The sequence below is a fragment of the Procambarus clarkii genome, chromosome 51 (assembly GCF_040958095.1).
Source record: "Procambarus clarkii isolate CNS0578487 chromosome 51, FALCON_Pclarkii_2.0, whole genome shotgun sequence".
Taxonomy (NCBI): Eukaryota; Metazoa; Arthropoda; class Malacostraca; order Decapoda; family Cambaridae; genus Procambarus; species Procambarus clarkii.
This window is the reverse complement of record NC_091200.1, coordinates 5,778,366-5,800,843: the sequence shown is the minus strand read 5'-3', so window position 1 is coordinate 5,800,843 and position 22,478 is coordinate 5,778,366. Positions and strand designations below refer to the sequence as shown.

General features: G+C 49.5%; 1 protein-coding gene across 8 annotated transcripts in view; it reads right to left on the bottom strand.

Annotated features, from left to right (window-relative positions):
• The window catches only part of Sema1a (semaphorin 1a), a 1,083,998-nt gene that overhangs the window by 94,712 nt on the left and 966,808 nt on the right, over nucleotides 1-22,478 (bottom strand). The gene's annotated exons all lie outside the window — the stretch shown is intronic.

The window sequence follows — 22,478 nt, the reverse complement described above, 5'->3', positions numbered from 1 at the left end:
AGGTTACCTTGAGGTGCTTCCGGGGCTTAGTGTCCCCGCGGCCCGGTCGTCGACCAGGCCTCCTGGTTGCTGTAATCACGAGGATACCATTGTAAACCATTACGTTCTTTGCCACTCCCTAAAACATTAAGCATTTTTTACCTAACCGGACGAACCTATTGAGGCCGACGCATATAAAACGTCAATACCGCGGTGCTTTCATTTTTACCAGTAAGTCGCATGTTGAACGGATTGGTCAGTTCCGTTACAAATGAGACCTATTTGTTGAGATAAAGGGTCGGTCGCCCTAAGGCAATAATAATAATATTAAACTATCATTAGCCACCCTGTCAAGCAAAAATAATTTAAATATAAATTTATAAAAGTTATAGTGAGTTGAATATATTTACCAAGGGTGAAGCTATGTTAGGTTTTGGCCTTAAGGCCTATCAATAGCGGGAGGCTTATTAAGGCCATCACAGCCACCTGAGTCACCCACCAATTGGTACACTGTACACCTCAATATGCACCAGGATTAACTTCTGTTACACACTAGTGCACATTATTGATTTACAATGCTCATGGGTTGTGTGAGAGAGAGGGGGGCATGTAAACAATGAGTTAGGGGTTACAGCTCTTGCTTTCAGTTTCACCAGGTTCTTTTTTTTTTTTTTTTGCATCCATCAGTCTCAGAAGACTATGGAGTTGCGCGCTGGTTGCCGGTCAGGAGTGGCCTCTCCAGGGCGCACAGCCAGGGTAGGTTGATACGGAGGAGAAGCTGTCACCCATGCAGCAGGTCCCCCCCCCCTCTCCACGGCGCCGAAAGTCTCCAGTGGAAAGGCAAACGCCAATACAATTGGTTCCAGCGTTGTCGCAGGAACTGTCAGAACGAGGTTGATGGCAGGAGCTTCGTTTATAACCCGGCAAGAGGTGGAGGAGGATTAATTATTAATTAATATAATAATTATAATAACTGTTGTAATTAATAATTATTACTCTTGCTTTTGGTGGGTTATGAAGGAAGCTGTTGCCTTTCAACATCGTTCTGACAGTTCTTGTGACGGCGCTGGAACCAATCGTATTGGGGTTTGCCATTCCACTGGAGGGTTTTCAGGTTCCTTGTATGATTGTTGATTAGTTAAAAAAAATGTGTGCGTGTGTGGATGCAGATACATGTGTATCTAAGTAACTGCTAACCAGAATACATGCTTCCTGTATACACGCGTGCATGTATACCTACAATCGTTATCCACCTCCAGTAGAGGGAGCCAATGACATCCGAGAGGTGGTAAAGCCGAATTAAAGTGTGCAGAGGAGCCAGAGGCCGAAATCTCCAGCTGTTTAATCCCCCGGGGACTTGAGCCAACTGCCAGAATGCAGTGGAGATAGAAACCACCACCTCCCCCGAGGCCCAATCCCCCGGGCCATAAGCCAGTGCCACGCGTGCAAGGGAGGGCCAGAAGCCACCATCTTCCCTTGTTCAATCCCCAGCGACTTAAGTCAACTTCCGACACGTCTCTTGGCCCTCAGCTCCGGCCATTACTTTAATGAAATCCTCCACTCCTCTCGCCTCAAATTTCTGGAGAAATCTTAAATTACCTGATTTGCTTTTACTAAATTATTTTCTTATCCTAGAAAAAAATATATATTGTGTACCTGCATTTCTTCGTTATAATACTTCGTTACTGTTTCACTATTGCAACAATCAATAAATTTGTGTGTGTGAGTTCATTATTTTCCTTATTCATCAAATAATATTTTTCAAGATACAGTATATTGTATAAAATCTATTATACAGTCAATACATATTCCACCATTAAACTATTACATTCGCCAAATCACACCTTACTACCTTACTCGAAAGCTATCCTTTACTATCACCCATTCCCGTGTTAAATTACATCATCAAACTCGCCTCATCCGTGTCGCCAAATCGCCTCATCCGTGTCGCCAAATCGCCTCATCCGTGTCGCCAAATCGCCTCATCCGTGTCGCCAAATCGCCTCATCCGTGTCGCCAAATCGCCTCATCCGTGTCGCCAAATCGCCTCATCCGTGTCGCCAAATCGTGCACTAAGCACGCCCCAAATGCCCTCCTTCACTTGTTACATCTTGACCCTATTCCTGCACATTTCTACCCCCTTATCAATACATTTAGATCCTGGTTTTGCACATCCCAGTTGAATTCGTGTACATTCTAGTCGAAACTTTGCACATCCTGGTTCCATTCCTGTTCATCTTGGAGCCATCAACACAAACTCTGATCCAATCCCTGAACATGACAGTCACATTCAGGTCGATCCAGTTCTATCTCTGTAAATATTTGGTCCATACCAGACCTCCCTATCCATCCCAGTCCCATCTCGGTACAAAAAAAGTCCAACTTATCTTGGACCCATTCCAGCAGATCTCCGTATTTTCCCTGCACGCCTTGGTCCATCCCCTGCACATCCTAACTCCATCAGTGCATATTTCGAACCCCGCGATCCACATCCCAAGGGAGCCAGGCAAGGCGACTTACTTGAGCATCATAAAACTGCTCTAGGCCAGAGTCACTAATCAACCTCCGAGGTCTATGAGTACCCGTCCGGTGGGAGAGAGGGAGTGAGATGGGGAGGGGGAGGGAGAGAGGGAGAGAGAGAGAGAGGAGGTTCAGTGAAGGAAAGGGAAATGAGAAAAGAACAGCAGGGAGATAAAGAAGAGGTGGCAAGAAGGGAGATTAGGGAGGGAAAGAAAGAAAGAAGCGCGAGAAAGGAAGAAAGTAGAGAGAGAAGGAAGAGAAAGAAGAGAGCGGGCGGAGAGAGAGAGAGAAAACGGCCGCTGGACTTTTCAAATAGGAACCCGGCTGTGAATTCAAATGGCCAGATGAAACCTTGGAAGGTGATGATCTGGAAAGATCTGCAGGAATACTGGGGTGACTGGGGTAAACCTTGGCGAGTACTGGGGTGACTGGGGTAGACCTTGGTGAGTACTGGGGTAGACCTTGGTGAGTACTGGGGTAGACCTTGGTGAGTACTGGGGTGACTGGGGTAGACCTTGGTGAGTACTGGGGTAGACCTTGGTGAGTACTGGGGTGACTGGGGTAGACCTTGGTGAGTACTGGGGTGACTGGGGTAGACCTTGGTGAGTACTGGGGTGACTGGGGTAGACCTTGGTGAGTACTGGGGTGACTGGGGTAGACCTTGGTGAGTACTGGGGTGACTGGGGTAGACCTTGGTGAGTACTGGGGTAACTGGGGTAGACCTTGGTGAGTACTGGGGTAGACCTTGGTGAGTACTGGGGTGACTGGGAAGACCTTGGCGAGTACTGGAACGTCTTCATGAACCATGTGGGGTATTGGAACGTCCTTATGAACCATGTGTGGTGCTGGAACGTCCTTATGAACCATATGGGGTACTGGAACGTCCTTATGAACCATATGGGGTACTGGAACGTCCTTATGAACCATATGGGGTACTGGAACGTCCTTATGAACCATATGGGGTACTGGAACGTCCTTATGAACCATATGGGGTACTGGAACGTCCTTATGAACCATATGGGGTACTGGAACGTCCTTATGAACCATATGGGGTACTGGAACGTCCTTATGAACCATATGGGGTACTGGAACGTCCTTATGAACCATATGGGGTACTGGAACGTCCTTATGAACCATATGGGGTACTGGAACGTCCTTATGAACCATATGGGGTACTGGAACGTCCTTATGAACCATATGGGGTACTGGAACGTCCTTATGAACCATATGGGGTACTGGAACGTCCTTATGAACCATATGGGGTACTGGAACGTCCTTATGAACCATATGGGGTACTGGAACGTCCTTATGAACCATATGGGGTACTGGAACGTCCTTATGAACCATATGGGGTACTGGAACGTCCTTATGAACCATATGGGGTACTGGAACGTCCTTATGAACCATATGGGGTACTGGAACGTCCTTATGAACCATATGGGGTACTGGAACGTCCTTATGAACCATATGGGGTACTGGAACGTCCTTATGAACCATATGGGGTACTGGAACGTCCTTATGAACCATATGGGGTACTGGAACGTCCTTATGAACCATATGGGGTACTGGAACGTCCTTATGAACCATATGGGGTACTGGAACGTCCTTATGAACCATATGGGGTACTGGAACGTCCTTATGAACCATATGGGGTACTGGAACGTCCTTATGAACCATATGGGGTACTGGAACGTCCTTATGAACCATATGGGGTACTGGAACGTCCTTATGAACCATATGGGGTACTGGAACGTCCTTATGAACCATATGGGGTACTGGAACGTCCTTATGAACCATATGGGGTACTGGAACGTCCTTATGAACCATATGGGGTACTGGAACGTCCTTATGAACCATATGGGGTATTGGAAATCCGAGTCCTTGAGAGGTTACTGGATATCTCAGTGTATCTAGGCTCCATTTCCTTAAGACAGGGCGTTTAGAAGGTTTGTGCAATTCTTGATTAATAAACAAGTTCAAGAATACAGGCTGAGGCGACCTGTATCCCTAGACAGTCCCCCTAGACAGTCTCCCTAGACAGTCCCCCTAGACAGTCTCCCTAGACAGTCCCCCCTAGACAGTCTCCCTAGACAGTCCCCCCTAGACAGTCCCTCCCTAGACAGTCCCCCCTAGACAGTCTCCCTAGACAGTCCCTCCCTAGACAGTCCCTCCCTAGACAGTCCCCCCCTAGACAGTCCCCCCTAGACAGTCCCTCCCTAGACAGTCCCCCCTAGACAGTCCCCCCTAGACAGTCCCCCCTAGACAGTCCCCCCTAGACAGTCCCCCCTAGACAGTCCCTCCCTAGACAGTCCCTCCCTAGACAGTCCCCCCCTAGACAGTCCCCCCTAGACAGTCCCTCCCTAGACAGTCCCCCCTAGACAGTCCCCCCCTAGACAGTCCCCCCTAGACAGTCCCCCCTAGACAGTCCCCCCCTAGACAGTCCCCCCTAGACAGTCCCCCCCTAGACAGTCCCCCCTAGACAGTCCCCCCTAGACAGTCCCCCCCTAGACAGTCCCCCCTAGACAGTCCCCCCTAGACAGTCCCCCCCTAGACAGTCCCCCCCCTAGACAGACCCCCTAGACAGTCCCCCCTAGACAGTCCCCCCTAGACAGTCCCCCCTAGACAGTCCCCCCCTAGACAGAACCCCCCTAGACAGTCCCCCCCTAGACAGTCCCCCCTAGACAGTCCCCCCTAGACAGTCCCTCCCTAGACAGTCCCTCCCTAGACAGTCCCCCCTAGTCAGTCCCCCCTAGACAGTCCCTCCCTAGACAGTCCCCCCTAGACAGTCCCCCCCTAGACAGTCCCCCCTAGACAGTCCCCCCTAGACAGTCCCTCCCTAGACAGTCCCCCCTAGACAGTCCCCCCTAGACAGTCCCCCCTAGACAGTCCCCCCCTAGACAGTCCCCCCCCTAGACAGTCCCCCCCCCTAGACCCCCTAGACAGTCCCCCCCTAGACAGTCCCCCCCTAGACAGTCCCCCCCTAGACAGTCCCCCCCTAGACAGTCCCCCCCTAGACAGTCCCCCCCCTAGACAGTCCCCCCCTAGACAGTCCCCCCCTAGACAGTCCCCCCCTAGACAGTCCCCCCTAGACAGTCCCTCCCTAGACAGTCCCCCCCTAGACAGTCCCCCCCTAGACAGTCCCCCCCTAGACAGTCCCCCCCTAGACAGTCCCCCCCCCTAGACAGTCCCCCCTAGACAGACCCCCCCCTAGACAGAACCCCCCTAGACAGTCCCCCCCTAGACAGTCCCTCCCTAGACAGTCCCCCCTAGACAGTATCCCCAACACAACCTTAGTTACACATTTATAAAACCTTCATTTGGGTCGTCAGTCTTCGATGGGTTTGGTAGTTCCCTGACAACAGTCGCACTGTGCACTCAGTTTCTCGCTCAATTCTTTGTTTTTTTTATCAGAGAATATTCCATCTGCCCTAAACAAGAACCCAATACTGTAAGTGATTTTTTGTATTTGAATTTTACACTGAAATATTTTGTTCAGCTTTTTTTTTCAATTTCGGTAATGGCTTTTTGCAATCTCAAGGGCTTTATTTTTTATATATTTTTTTTTTTAGTTTTAATATTATTATTATATAATTTTCAAACCAGGTTGTCATTTTGTTTTGCAGCGAGACGTTTGATACGGGCATGCGCCATCTACGCTTGCAACCGGTTATGGACCGCACGTCAAGGGCACGTCAAGGGCACGTCAAGGGCCCGTCAAGGGCCCGTCAAGGGCACGTCAGGGGCACGTCAAGGGCACGTCAGGGGCTCGTCAAGGCCACGTCAAGGGCACGTCAAGAGCAGTTCAAGGGCACGTGTATCAACAGGGAGCCCCCATGCAAGACGGTATAACACACGAAGCGCCCAAGTCCACCTGACCTGTCATTTCAAGCCCAAGTTAGGAGACACTGCCTGCAATGTCTTGCAAGACAAAACAACATACATCTTGCTGCTGCTGCTGCTGCGGCTGGCTGACTGGCTGGCAGACAGAGGAACTGGGGGGGGGGGAGGGATGACCTGTGGACAAGCATGCAAGAAGGCTCATCTCTAGTCTTGACCCGTTCAGGACGGACTGGCCAATGCACCACAGACTTCAACACCGGAGATATATCCCCAGACTGTTATGACAAGATCAATATTCTCAAGATTCCCTATCTGGCCCTAAGTCATTGACAACCAAAAGTTGGCGATGACAACAGAAGGCGCTCAGCAATCACAAGAGCTTGGTGCTAGTTGTACCATTCTTAAGAACATCACTCAATCAGCGATCATTCACTCCTAAGCTGACTATCATTTAAAACATGTTCTTTTAACACATAAATACGCGTGAATTCAAATCAAACATTGATATAGTTTAACAACTCTTATATCTTGCTGTATCACTAGGAACCTCAACACCATTCTTAATGATGTGAGAGAGGGGAGAGATGAGAGTAATTACCTAAGTGTAGTTACAGGATGAGAGCTACGCTTGTGGTGTCCCGTCTTCCCAGCACTCTTTGTCATATAACGCTTTGAAACTGGATGTTTCAATGTGGATGAGAGCGCGAGCTGGCACCTTGTGGCCCCGCTCCTCATAAATATGAGACGAGATTAACGAGTTAACACGACGGGTGAATGGCATGGTTAATAACATTACCCGGCCAGAACCAAAACATCACGTTAAACGCATTAGCACAAAACTTGAAACAAACCCAAAATATCAAACTCCAAAGCTAAAACACACACACACATAAAATGTCCCTCCAGGCATTTGGAGCCAGGTGAAGCGGGATAATCCTGACAAAGCGCAGTCAAGTGAGGAAAAAGTGGAGACAAAAATAAGATCGCGCAACCGAGTGCACCAATCAGCGCCGGGCGCCCATGACGGCAGGGAATTGGCACTTGCCTGGCGCGCCGCCCCCCAGGGTATGGCTCCAGTGTCATCAACAGGGGGCGCCTCCCCCCAGGGTATGGCTTCAGTGTCATCAACAGGGGGCGCCTCCCCCAGGGTATGGCTCCAGTGTCATCAACAGGGGGGCGCCTCCCCCCCAGGGTATGGCTCCAGTGTCATCAACAGGGGGGCGCCTCCCCCCCAGGGTATGGTTCCAGTGTCATCAACAGGGGGCGCCTCCCCCCAGGGTATGGCTCCAGTGTCATCAACAGGGGGCGCCTCCCCCCAGGGTATGGCTCCAGTGTCATCAACAGGGGGGCGCCTCCCCCCCAGGGTATGGTTCCAGTGTCATCAACAGGGGGCGCCTCCCCCCAGGGTATGGCTCCAGTGTCATCAACAGGGGGCGCCTCCCCCCAGGGTATGGCTTCAGTGTCATCAACAGGGGGCGCCTCCCCCAGGGTATGGCTCCAGTGTCATCAACAGGGGGGCGCCTCCACCCCAGGGTATGGTTCCAGTGTCATCAACAGGGGGCGCCTCCCCCAAGGTATGGCTCCAGTGTCATCAACAGGGCGCGCCTCCCTCCAGGGTATGGCTCCAGTGTCATCAACAGGGCTCCCCCTCCCCCAGGGTATGACTCCAGCATCATCAACAGGGCTCCCCTCACCCCAGGGTATGGCTCCAGTGTCATCAACAGGGCTCCCCTCCCCCAGGGTATGACTCCAGCATTATCAGCAGGGCTCCCCTCCCCCCCAGGGTATGGCTCCAGTGTCATCAACAGGGCTCTCCTCCCCCAGGGTATGACTCCAGCATCATCAACAGGGCTCCCCTCCCCCAGGGTATGGCTCCAGTGTCATCAACAGGGCTCTCCTCCCCCAGGGTATGACTCCAGCATCATCAACAGGGCTCCCCTCCCCCCAGGGTATGGCTCCAGTGTCATCAACAGGGCTCTCCTCCCCCAGGGTATGGCTCCAGTGTCATCAACAGGGCGCGCCTCCCTCCAGGGTATGGCTCCAGTGTCATCAACAGGGCTCCCCCTCCCCCAGGGTATGACTCCAGCATCATCAACAGGGCTCCCCTCCCCCCAGGGTATGGCTCCAGTGTCATCAACAGGGCTCCCCTCCCCCAGGGTATGACTTCAGCATCATCAACAGGGCTCCCCTCCCCCCAGGGTATGGCTCCAGTGTCACCAACAGGACCTTAGCTGGTCCCCCGCTCTCACCCCCTACCCCCCCCACTCCCCTGGCTCAACTCGGTAAACATTATCAGTGTACTGTGACACTTGATGATATACTGGACTTGTACCCGAGATTGACTATGTAATGCATCAGTTATGTAATGAGTGTGTGTGTGTGTGTGTGTGTGTGTGTGTGTGTGTGTGTGTGTGTGTGTGTGTGTGTGTGTGTGTGTGTGTGTGTGTGTGTATGTGTGTGTGTGTGTGTGTGATGCAAGTATAACATGAGATTATAACAACTCTTAATCACCTTCTGTTGTTAAGTGTTTGTTAATTTGCGTAAATGGATGTATTTTTTTGTATTTAGGATTGCATTTTAGACGCATTACAATCACTCTTATTGGCCGATTGTTCGGTAACTCACTGAGCTATGTGTCTAACGGGTCTCTTAACACTGTCCGTGGAGGACAGAAGAAAATGTATATGTGCTGGTTAGCAGTATAAATGTGTGGCCACGTGTGTGGTAGATAAAAACACCCCCCAACTCTCACACACCACCAAACACACACACACTCACACACACACACACACACACACACACACACACACACACACACACACACACACACACATACACACACAGAGGGGGGGGTGGTAGGTCTCCGTGTACCAGCCACCAATCACAAGTCATCAAACCACCACCATTGCCTCAATAATTCCCAGATAAAGCCACATTACGCAGAAGTGAAAACTAATAAAGTGACTGTAAGAGAGGTGACTGGCAGTCTAATAATAAACTGAGCTATGAGTGGGATCCGCTTCCAAGATGCCTTCTCAACAGTCATGTTGTAATGCTCCAGTTTGACAGTATTTCATCACTGGGTATGAAGTACCTGGTTGATACCTGCTTGATGGGGTTCTGGGAGTTGTTCTACTCCCCAAGCCCGGCCCGAGGCCAGGCTTGACTTGTGAGAGTTTGGTCCACCAGGCTGTTGCTTGGAGTGGCCCGCAGGCCCATATACCCACCACAGCCCGATTGGTCCGGAACGTTTTATAGAAAACAGTCTAGGCCGCTCTCCGCTAGGCCGCTCTAGGCCTGTAAACAAGTACAGGCCGTTCTCCACATGCGAACTACCACACCTGAACGACCTTAACCCAACCAAACAACCAACTGACCAAAAAACTAATCCACACAAACCAACCCACCCAAAAATCCAACCCCCCCCCCCCCGCTCCCCCCCATCTTTCCCCAAAACACACACAAACATACAAACACACACACACAAATATACATAAAACGGAATGGGAAATGTATGCGGCTGACTGAACAATCGATCTACTGGTAGAGTTTACCTATTTGCAACGTCACAGAAATGATTTACCTTTCTGAAATATAGCAACAGATTGGTTTACTGTCCTAAAAACGTGTTGACGAAGTAATTGAGTATTCTGAAACGTTTTGCTGAAGGGATTTATCAATGAGATTAAAAAAAAAAGGCAATAAAAATACATGGGACGTTAAGTATTGATAGGGCCTATAAAAAGTAATATAACGTCCAAATCCGACCAGGGATAAAAAAATGATTTGAAAAACGTGTAGGGTCCAAAAGCTTTTAAAAAGAGAGTAGTTTGCCATCACAGTAAAAAAGCATTTGTCAACTGGCAGTTCACATGATAAAGTGGGAGGGAGGGTACTGGGAGGGAGGGAGGGATGGAGAGAGATAAAGAGGGAGAGAGAGAGGGAGGCAGAAAAGGGGGGGGGGGGCCATATTAGAAGACAACCCACGTGCCTTACTGGCATTACAACAACCGCGTCCAACAGCCTGGTTGACCAGTCCAGCAACCAGGAGGCCTGGTCGATGACCGGGCCGCGGGGACGCTAAGCCCCGAAATCCTCTCAAGGTAACTTCAAGGCAAGGGAACAAACACAACTGCCTCTTTCCTCTCGTCATTTGACTCTCTCTCTTACAACTTCACTCAAAATAAATCGCTACACCAAAGAAAATTTCAACCGATTCTAAGAAACAGCCGCCAGGCGGCCGCCCAACTGTTTCAAGAGGCCTTTTTTATTTACTATATAGTACTATATAGTACTATAAGAGGAAGCACTATATATAAACATCGGACAGGCGCCAAAGGCACTTGTCACAACATGACTTGATATCTGAGACAGCGCACACTGGCAACAATCACCTTGTAACAACACTTGTGACATCAATTTCCCTGTAATTATGACACTAGTAACAAGCAGAAGAGCCTGTCAAGCAGCGTGACGTCAGGAGCAGTCATGCAACACTCCTGAGGACAACATACTTACAGCTAGCAGTAAACATGTGCAGTAAGAGCAGTATTTGACATAAAACATTACGTAATTAACTGAGTGCGTATTTACATTAATCATTTACATCACGGGAGGGAGCATTTACATAAATATGACGCATTTCAAACAACGCATGACGCACTTGCGTCCTAGATCGAGTACAAGCACCGAGCAACACACTCGCCCCCTTCCCAAGCTGAGGTGCTCCTCCCCGCCCCCCTCCCCCAAGCTGTGGTGCTCCTCCCCGCCCCCCCTCCCCCAAGCTGTGGTGCTCCTCCCCGCCCCCCTCCCCCAAGCTGTGGTGCTCCTCCCCGCCCCCCTCCCCCAAGCTGTGGTGCTCCTCCCCGCCCCCCTCCCCCAAGCTGTGGTGCTGCTCCCCGCCCCCCTCCCCAAGCTGAGGTGATCCTCCCCGCCCCCTCCCCAAGCTGTGGTGCTCCTCCCCGCCCCCCTCCCCAAGCTGAAGTGCTCCTCCCCGCCCCCCCGCCCCAAGCTGAGGTGCTCCTCCCCGCCCCCTCCCCAAGCTGAGGTGCTCCTCCCCGCCCCCCTCCCCAAGCTGAGGTGCTCCTCCCCGCCCCCCCTCCCCAAGCTGAGGTGCTCCTCCCCGCCCCCCCTCCCCAAGCTGTGGTGCTCCTCCCCGCCCCCTCCCCAAGCTGAGGTGCTCCTCCCCGCCCCTCCCCAAGCTGAGGTGCTCCTCCCCGCCCCTCCCCAAGCTGAGGTGCTCCTCCCCGCCCCTCCCCAAGCTGAGGTGCTCCTCCCCGCCCCTCCCCAAGCTGAGGTGCAGCTGCTGCATAATTCACGGCAACAACCTGCTCAATCAATGTGTGTATCAATATTTAAAAAGATTCAGTTCCGCAGAGGAACAGAAAAGTCTACAAATAATTATTCATAAAATTGTTTAAACGTCGCACTTTTGACTTTGGCCCGTGTGAGGCGCTCACATATATTCATACATGTGTGTGTGTGTGTGTGTGTGTGTGTGTGTGTGTGTGTGTGTGTGTGTGTGTGTGTGTGTGTGTGTACTCGTCTAGCTGTGCTTGCGGGGGTTGAGCTCTGACTCTCTGGTCCCGCCTCTCAACTGTCAATCAACAGATGTACAGGTTCCTGAGCCTACTGGGCTCTCCCATATCTACATTTAAAAACCGTGTAATGGAGCCAGCCTCCACCACATCACCATCTGTTAACGACTGTTACACTGAAAAAGTTCTTTCTAACGTCCCTGTGGCTCATTTGCATCGGCTCAGTTTCTAGAAAGACAAAGCTGGAAAAAGTTCAGAGGTATGCCACTAGGCTAGTCCCAGAACTAAGAGGCATGAGTTACGAGGAAAGGCTGCGGGAGATGCCCCTTACGTCGCTGGGGGACAGGAGAGCTCTGGGAGTGATGATCACTTCCTACAAAATTCTCAGAGGAATTGACAGAGTAGATAAACAGTTTAACATGGGTGGAACGCGAACAAGGGGACTCCTAGCGGACACACTGGACGCCTAAAGGACATACTGGACTCCTAAGGGGCCAAACAGAGTGCAAGAATTTCATGGTTCGAAAGCCTAAGACACGAGAAACAAGGATGAAACCCAAAATATCGAGTGTGTGGCGCGGTGATCCTCGCGCGGGAGGTCAACAGAGGTCAGAGTACTTAAGCGGACCCCGAGTAAATATATATGAAGGTGGGATTAGCGAGAGACTCGTAAATCATCACCCCCTCCCCCGCACTCCCAGGACTGGCCGCCTAGGCTAGGCTAAGAGTTTAAAGTTGATAGATGACGCCTCAGAGGGGGGGACTAAATGTTATTGATGTGGAGACGCTCGTCTCACTGTGTTCTCCTGACTGGTGTACTACCAACTGGTGTACCTGTGTACCACAAAGGTACCACACCGCCACCAGGTCCTCTACCTGGAGGTACTGTGTGGCACCATTGGGTCTAGTGAACTGGGGCCAGCTAGGGTATTTGTTGGACAAAATGCTCCTGGGTTAGGTAATTACTTAGCTAGTAAGTCAATTAATTAAGTCATTAGATAACGGGGTGTTGGGTGAGAGAGCAGGATGGTGAGTGGTGGTGGTGATGGTGAGGGTGGTGATGGTGAGGGTGGTGGTGGTGAGTGGTGGTGGTGAGTGGTGGTGGTGATGGTGAGGGTGGTGGTGGTGGTGAGGGTGGTGGTGAGGGTGGTGGTGGTGGTGAGGGTGGTGGTGATGGTGAGGGTGGTGGTGGTGGTGGTGGTGGTGAGTGGTGGTGGTGATGGTGGTGGTGGTGAGTGGTGGTGGGTATGTGTGAATTTACTATGTGTGTTTAATATTTGTATTTACTATATTTATCAGCAGAATCGAGTTATTAGCTCTTGGACTCCTCCTTTCTAACCAATTTATTTTTCCTCTATTATGTCTACTATATATATTTCTCTTACACACATATCCCTAGGTTGCTGCCCGTGCCAGCTGTCTAACTCCCAGGTACCTATTTACTGCTAGGTGAACAGGGGGCATCATGTTGAAAGAAACTCTGCCTATTTGTTTCTGCCTCGGCCGGGGATCGAACCTGGTCCCTTAGGACTACGACCCAAGAGCGCTCTCGACTCAGCCGCGAGGCCCCCTGGAATGTGCATTTTGGGGATCTACTGCGACAGTATTGTTGGGTCAAGGGTTACCTTACCTTGAGGTTACCTTGATGTGATTTCGGGGCTCAGCGACCCCGCGGCCCAGTCGTCGACCAGGCCTCCTGGTTGCTGGACTGGTCAACCAGGCTGTTGGACGCGGCTGCTCGCAGCCTGACGTATGAGTCACAGCCTGGTCGATCAGGAATCCTTTGGAGGTGTTTGTCCAGTTCTCTCTTGAACACTGTGAGGGGTCGGCCAGTTATGCCCCTTATGTGTAGTGGAAGCGTGTTGAACAGTCTCGGGCCTCTGATGTTGATAGAGTTCTCTCTTTCTCTCTCAGAGTACCTGTTGCACCTCTGCTCTTCAACGGGGATATTCTGCACATCCTGCCATGTCTCCTGGTCTCATGTGATGTTATTTCTGTGTGCAGGTTTGGGACCAGTCCCTTTACTATTTTCCATGTGTAAATTATTGTGTATCTCTCCCGCCTGCGCTCAAGGGAATACAGATTTAGAACTTTTAATCGGTCCCAATAATTAAGATGACTTATAGAGCGGATTCTAGCGGTAAAGTATCTTTGCACGCTCTCTCGGTCAGCAATTTATCGGGCTCTGAATGGGGCTGTTAGGGTGCAACAATATTCCACTCTAGAGAACTCTAGTGTTTTAAAAAGTATCAACTATGGTATGGCAGCCCTAATTTGGAAAGTCCTTGTTATCCAACCTGTCATTTTTCTTATAGTCGTGACAGCTACTTTATAGTGCTCTGTAAATCTAAGATCTTCTGACAAGATTACTCCTAGATCCTTTACATTGCTTTTTCCTTCTGTAGTGTGATTTGATTCCGTTTAATATATGGTTTCCATTTTTAAATTTTCATTTTTTCCCTAAAGCGCAGGAGCTGGAACTTATTTTCATTAATCATCATCATATTATCTGTGGCCCATTGAAAGACCTGATTTACATCCGATTGGAGGTTTGCCGTGTCCTCTGAATTGTCTATTCGCATGAAAATCCTGGTGTCATCTGCAAATGATGATACAGTGCTGTAGTTTGTATCCTTGTCTGTGTCTGATATTAGGATGAGGAAAAGTACCGGAGCAAGTACGGTACCTTGGAGGACTGAGCTTTTCACAGTAGATGACCCGGATTTGACTGTTGACTATTACACTCTGCGTTCTGTTCGTTAGAAAGTTGAAGGTTTATGAACAGTACTCCATAAAAGGCTGTTACAAAAGTTATAGAAACAGACTGGAGTAAAAGGTAAGGTGCTCCAGTGGATAAGGGAGTATCTAAGCAACAGGAAACGGCGAATAACTGAGGGTGTGACATCAGAATGGCGAGACGTCACAAGCGGACTCCCACAGGGCTCTGTACTTGGACCCATACTGTTTCTGATATATGTAAACGATCTTCTAGAGGGTATAGACTCATTCCTCTCAATATTTAATGATGCAAAAATTATGAGAAGAATCAAGACAGATGAAGAGAGACTACAGGACGACTTGGACAAACTGATGAAATGGTCTAGAAAATGGCTACTAAAGTTTAACTCAGGAAAGTGTAAACTAATGAACTTAGGCGAAGGGAGCAGAAGGCTGAACACAAGGTACCATCTGGGAAGTGAAATCCTGCAAGAGTCAAATAGAAAGAAAGATCTGGGGGTTGATATCACACCGAACCTGTCCCCAGAGGCCCACATCAAAAGGATATCATCAGTAGCATATGCTAGATTGGCCAACATAAGAACTGCCTTTAGAAACTTGTGTAAGGAATCGTTCAGGACCTTGTATATCACTTATGTTAGACCAATAGTATGCAGCTCCAGCCTGGAGTCAATACCTAGTTAAACACAAGACAAAGCTGGGGAAGATTCAGAGGTATGCCTCCAGACTAGTCCCAAAACTGAGAGGTATGAGCTACGGGGAAAGGCTACGGTAGCTAACCCTCACGTCCCTGGAAGGCAGAGGAGTAAGGGGAGACATGATAACCACGTACAAAATTATCAGGGAAATTAACAGGGTGGAAAAAGACAGACTATTTAGCACGGGTGGAACACGAACAAGAAGACACAGGTGGAAACTTAGTACCCAAATGAGCCACAGAGACGTTGGAAAGAACTGTTTCAGTGTCAGAGTAGTTATCAAATGGAATGCATTAGGCAGTGATGTGGCGGAGGCTGACTCCATACACAGTTTCAAATGTAGATATGATAGAGCCCAATAGGCTCCAGAATCTGTACACCAGTTGATTGACAGAACTGTCAATCAACATAATTATGAGAGGTCCCGCCTCTCAACTTTGAGAGGCGGGACCAAAGAGCAAATCCTCAACCCTCGCAAGCACAACTAGGTGAGCACAGAGAGAGAGAGAGAGAGAGAGAGAGAGAGAGAGAGAGAGAGAGAGAGAGAGAGAGAGAGAGAGAGGGGGGGGGGGAAAGAGGAGATTAAGGTGGTGTACAGGATTAACGCACTTAGAGAAATGGTCTTGATACATGCTGATTTATGTGAGGCTGAGTACCCGTGAGAAGGGGGTTGAGAAGTGGTGGTGGAGGAGGTCGACGACGAGGAGGAGGACGAGGAAGGAGGTAGAGGAGGAAGGAGGTAGAGGAGGAAGGAGGAGGAGGAGCAGGGAGTAGGACAGAGGAGGAGGAGGTCCACGGTTGTTCAACACCCTCCCAGCGAGTATAAGAAATATTGCCGGAACAACCGTGGACATCTTCAAGAGAAAACTAGATAGTTTTCTCCAAGGAGTATCGGACCAACTAGGCTGTGGTGGATATATGGGCCGCTCCAAGCAACAGCCTGGTGGACCAAACTCTCACAAGTCAGGCCGGGCTTGGGGAGTAGAAGAACTCCCAGAACCCCATCAAGCAGGTCGAGAAGAAAAAGCAGAAGCAGAAGCAGCAGCAGGCACGCACGCACGCACGCACGCACGCACGCACGCACACACACACACACACACGGTTGAGAGGCGGGACCAAAGAGCCAGAGCTCAACCCCCGCAAACACAACTAGGTGAGTACACACACACACACACACACACAATCCTGGAGTATGCGGCCCCAGCATGGAACCCCTACCTTGTCAAGCACAAGGCGAAGCTTGAAAAAGATAGGAAATATGCCACTAGACTAGTCCCAGAACTAAGAGGCATGAATTACGAGGAAAGGCTGCGGGAAATGCATCTCACGACACTGGAAGACTGAAGAGTAAGGGGAGACATGATCACTACCTACAAAATTCTCAGAGGAATTGACAGGATAGATAAACTGTTTAACACTGGTGGTACGCGAACAAGGGGACACAGCTGGAAACTGTGAGTACCCAAATGAGCCACAGAGACGTTACACGTTGTGCGTGCGTGTGCGTGCGTGTGCGTTCGTTCGCGCAGTTTGAATTGATCAAAATTCAAGCTTGTTCGCGCAAATATTACTCACGTAGCCCCAGTGAGTTTAGGTTGTGGATCACTGGGGCCACGTTAGAATTATTACCCGACTCGTCCCCCACCCCCCCTCTCAACCTCTCTTCCCTCCCAAAATCCCCCCCAATCCTTCCCTCCCCACATGCCCCCATTCATCGTCCCCCACTTCTCACTCCTTCCCCACTCCCTTCCCTCAACCTTGGAGGTTCCAGGGATGCATAGCGTAATCCTCGGAGCTCCTTGACTGAAATGATGGGCTGAATATTGAATCGAAGGCGCTTCCCACTCCGTGTGTAGTTGTGTGTGTAGTTGTGTATGTAGGTATGTGTGTAGGTATGTGTGTAGGTATGTGTGTAGGTGTAGGTGTGTGTGTAGGTGAGTGGGTGTGTAGGTGGGTGGGTGTGTGTGTGTGTGTAGGTGGGTGGGTGTGTGTGTGTAGGTGGGTGGGTGTGTGTGTGTAGGTGGGTGGGTGTGTGTGTGTAGGTGGGTGTGTGTGTGTAGGTGGGTGGGTGTGTGTGTGTGTGTGTGTGTGTGTGTGTGTGTGTGTGTGTGTGTGTGTGTGTGTGTGTGTGTGTGTGTGTGTGTGTGTGTGTGTGTGCGCGCGCGCGCGCGCGCGCGGGCGGGCGGGCGGGCGCGGGGGGGGGGGTAAGGGGGGTCCCTAATCCTCACACACATTTTGTAAATTTGCTAGGCCGAAGATAATGTGATATGTATCTCAGGATTTATGACTAAGGCACTGTTTGCGTGTTAAAAATATATATATATGTATATATATATATATATATATATATATATATATATATATATATATATATATATATATATATATATATATATATATATATATATATGTTTCTTTTCACTGTCGATGGTAATTGAAAAATCAATTCTCCAAAATTCATTTTTATTTCTAGTCTGACGCGACGCTTGAACGCGTTTCGTAATAACTTATTACATTTTCAAAGACTTTAGTTTACACACACACAACTGTAACCTGAAAACACTAAACAGAGTTTTACTAATGCTAAACACTTAAACAGCCTGTCTTATATACTCACATTTGGGTGAGGTGATATGTTGCAACAGTTTTGGACGAGGTGAACAAACTTTTGACCAACACAAGACAGAACACGGAACAATGGGTATTAATTGGATAAATGAAAAGGAAGAATGGAAGTAACTGCAAAGGGCCTATTGGCCCATACTTCCTCTTGATGCTTCTATATTGGTACGGAGTCTTGAAGTGGGTAGAATATAGTTGTGCATTAATTGGCTGTTGACTGCTGGTGTTGACTTTTTGATGTGTAGTGCCTCGCAGATGTCAAGCCGCCTGCTATCGCTGTATCTATCGATGATTTCTGTGTTGTTTGTTAAGACTTCTCTGGTGATGGTGATAGTGATACAGTGTTCTCTGGTGTTCATACAGTGTTCTCTGCTGTTCATACATCAGAGAACAGGCAAATCACTCATCAGACCCCCATCTCTGCTTGCACGTATGGCATCAAAAACGTCAATAAGCAAATGGGCTCGCCATAGCCCGTGCTGCTTGGAACTTTTTGTTCCAGGTAGCGAATCTTAAACAACAACAAATGTCAGCAAACATGGCACATTAAGTTTTCATCCCATACGCTTGTTTGGGATGCTTCCACCCGCCCCGCGTCTCGCTCTAATCTGGGACATTTATGTTGTAGATTCACTGAAAGCAAATGCAAGATCAAAGCCGGATAGAGGAGTGCAGAGACGTGTAGTGACTGCAGCCGCCCGACTCTCACAACCTAGTGGATCACCTGGCACAACCTTCTTCCGAGGTTATCTTGAGATCATTTCGGGGGCTTTAGTGTCCCCGCGGCCCGGCCCTCGACCAGGCCTCCACCCCCAGGAAGCAGCCCGTGACAGCTGACTAACACCCAGGTACCTATTTTACTGCTAGGTAACAAGGGGAGCGACTACAAGGAGCACTTCTCAAGGATTAGTTTCATCACCAGATCATCATTAATGTAGTGTAATTCCTGTCCGAATTAGGTGGAATAGATTATGTTAAACTGTTTTCTGGTTTTAAAAGGACCTAATAGGGTGCTATATTGGTTTTAATTACCGTTCAAACTTAACTTATAGAACAAGAATTGTTCTGCATCTTGTCTCGTTCGTCACTATTAAAACAGCGAAATTAGTGGACTAACCGTACCCAAATACGGAGAACACTGTACGAGCACCAGAGAACACTACGAACACCAGAGAACACTAAGTCAAGCTCTACGAAGGTTCTACAAGCTCTACGAAAATTCAAATGTCAATGACCCCAACACAACGCTATGTAAGGCTCCTGCAACTGTCAGGTCAGTGGACCCCGTGAAGCCCCTGGCGGCCATGGTGTATGGTGGACAGGAAGGGACGGGAGAGGGGAAGGGACGGGAGAGGGGAAGGGACGGGAGAGGGGAAGGGACGGGAGAGGGGAAGGGAAGGGAGAGGGGAAGGGACGGGAGAGGGGAAGGGAAGGGAGAGGGGAAGGGAAGGGAGAGGGGAAGGGAAGGGAGAGGGGAAGGGAAGGGAGAGGGGAAGGGAAGAGAAAGGAGAGGGGAAGGGAGAGGGGAAGGGAAGAGAAAGGAGAGGGGAAGGGAGAAGGGAAGGCACACGATTAACTAGGGGGATGGATTAACGGGTTTTGTGATGGTTAAATGAGATGGGTCGGGAAATGAATTACTGAAGGATTGTCATCGTGTACACGCCTAGCTGTACTTGCCGTGGTTGTGCTCTGGCTCTTTGGGCCCGCCTCTCAACCGTCAATCTATTTTTTTTTTATTAACATATTAGGTACATCTGCATTAGTGCTGCTACCCTAGACTATATGAAGTGGAGTACAGTGTGTCAAAAAAAAAAGCTAACTAGGTGATGCTAAAAAATCCCCATCACACAGGATGGTTAGTCATACAGAGGCATGGGATAATCGGTCGGGGGTCACCTGGTCCACCCTGGGGGCGGGGTCACCTGGTCCACCCTGGGGGGGGGGGTCTACTGGTGTACAGATTCCTGAGCCTACTGGGCTCTATCATATCTACATTTGAAACTGTGTATGGAGTCAGCCTCCACCACATCACTTCCTAGTGCAATCCCTTTACTATTGACACTGAAAACGTTCTTTCTAACGTCTCTGTGGCTCATTTGGGCACTCAGCTTCCACCTGTGTCCCCCGGGTATCCGAACAGCGTCATCTAGGATACAACTACTCTACGACCTACTCAGTAGACCAGGATAATTCAACACCTGTTACAAACCCGAAATAACAACTGCTTCCAACACAAAGGTTTACTCTTGGTGGAAATTTAAATCACAAAACAGTGTTTCAGCAACTCAAAACCTGTAGCAATGTTCACTGTTGACATATTTTTGTGTTACAAATTTGAGGTATTAATTTAATGTGGGGTTTTGGAATGTGTTATTACTATGGAGAGCAGTCACTTCCTGCTCTTCCTGCTCACGAGAGCAGAGAGCAGTTGAGAGGCGGGACCAAAGAGCCAAAGCTCAACCCCCGCAAGCACAATTAGGTGAGTACCCTATATATGGGGTAGGGATTCACTCCAGTTGTAACTAATTTGTTTTCCCCCCCTTACAGCTCACCAAAATCATCGATAGGCTGTAAAGCTGTGACCTAGGATTAAGACCCAAGGCCAGCAAGGCTTCCAGACCCCAGCTGTGACCTAGGATTAAGACCCAAAGCCAGCAAGGCTTCCAGACCCCAGCTGTGACCTAGGATTAAGACCCCAAAGCCAGCAAGGCTTCCAGACCCCAGCTGTGACCTAGGATTAAGACCCCAAAGCCAGCAAGGCTTCCAAACCCCAGCTGTGACCTAGGATTAAGACCCCAAAGCCAGAAAGGCTTCCAGACCCCAGCTGTGACCTAGGATTAAGACCCCAAAGCCAGCAAGGTTTCCAGACCCCAGCTGTGACCTAGGATTTAGAGTAAAACCCTTTTCAATGAGTGGAAGAGAAGAATGGCCAGCATTAATATCGAACAAGGGCCCCCCCCTTACACCAAGACAAATACTGCGACACTATGTACACCTTGGGAGGAACACACGGGGGTCCTATAACATGCAAGACAAACAAAAGCCCCTTTTATATTTGTCATCATCCGCGACCCAAACAAGGAAGCGCCAACCATCACACCGGACCAATATTAAGGGTCAGCAAATGACGAGTCAGTGTGGACCCCGCGGAGGCTAACGTGTCCTGCTGATGGCCATGTAAATACAACGTATGTAATGTAAATGTTCGAGAAAGAACAGAGAAAGTTTGTTGAGAGGTGAGGAGAGGTACAGTGGATCCCGTGGCTGGGATCACTGTCTCACATACGGGAAATTAAGGTGTAAATTCATGCATTAGAATGCAACATTGAGCGACGCAGCAAGCAGGCCGGGCCGTACCCTCCCGCCCGCTGACTCGACAGACGTGAGCTGGCTGGCCTGCACGCCGCTCTCAACCCCCGCAGTTCTTCCTTCTCCTCATTGTCCTGTGTCTCCTCCTCCTCCTCATGATTCTCCCTCCTGCACCTCCTGCTTCCTCACGTCTCATTCAATTAACAATAAAAGATAAGAGCTCATGTAGACAGACGATGAGTCGCAATAACGTGGCTGATGATTTGATGACCCAACCCGCGCATCAGAAAATGGAGAACATCGACGTTCCTGTCCGTCGAGGAACATTATCAAGTCGTGTAGCCATCATGACTCGTGCAGGCAGCAGCGGACAGCAGGATTAGGCGAGGAAGGAGCAGTCAGAAGCAAGCAGACGTGACTAATGTTCCTCGCACTCTCTCACACACTCAACTAGCCAGTCACAACACCACCAAATATCGGCATCATTATATTTTTTCCACCCATTTAGCATTGAAAAATACTAATGACCAACATGTGCTTAGCAATTGGTGTGGAATGTGATAACTGTGGAGGGAGGGGGGGTAGGGGGGTGATCGTGTTGTTGGTCTAGAATCCTCTAGAATGTCTAGTGATGGATGTCTGCAGATGCGGACAGCACGCTGGACTTGTGATCCTGTGGTTCCGGGTTCGATCCCAGGCACCGGCGAGAAACAATGGGCAGAGTTTCTTTCACCCTATGCCCCTGTTACCTAGCAGTAAAATAGGTACCTGGGTGTTAGTCAGCTGTCACAGGCTGCTTCCTGGGGGTGGAGGCCTGGTCGAAGTCCGGGCCGCGGGGACACTAAAAGCCCCGAAATCATCTCAAGATAACCTCAAGATCATGATGATGGATGTCTGTATTCTCCTCGATACATTATCGAGGAGAATAATCACATTCAAAGACTGCAACAAGCTACGGGAAGACCTGACCAAGCTGCAAGAATGGTCAGGAAAAAAATGGCTTCTAAAATTCAATACCAATCAATACCAAGTAATGAAGACAGGTGCTGGGAACAGAAAGCAACACACACAAGGTACCAACTGGGAGGAACAGTCTCCCGATGTCCGGCAAGAAATAATACCAACAAGAATTCTCACTGCCCCTATACCCCCAGGGTACACACACACACCGGACAACGCCAGGGGCATGTGCAACGTTGGTTAAATCTAGTACTACTTTCATGTATCTGAAGCA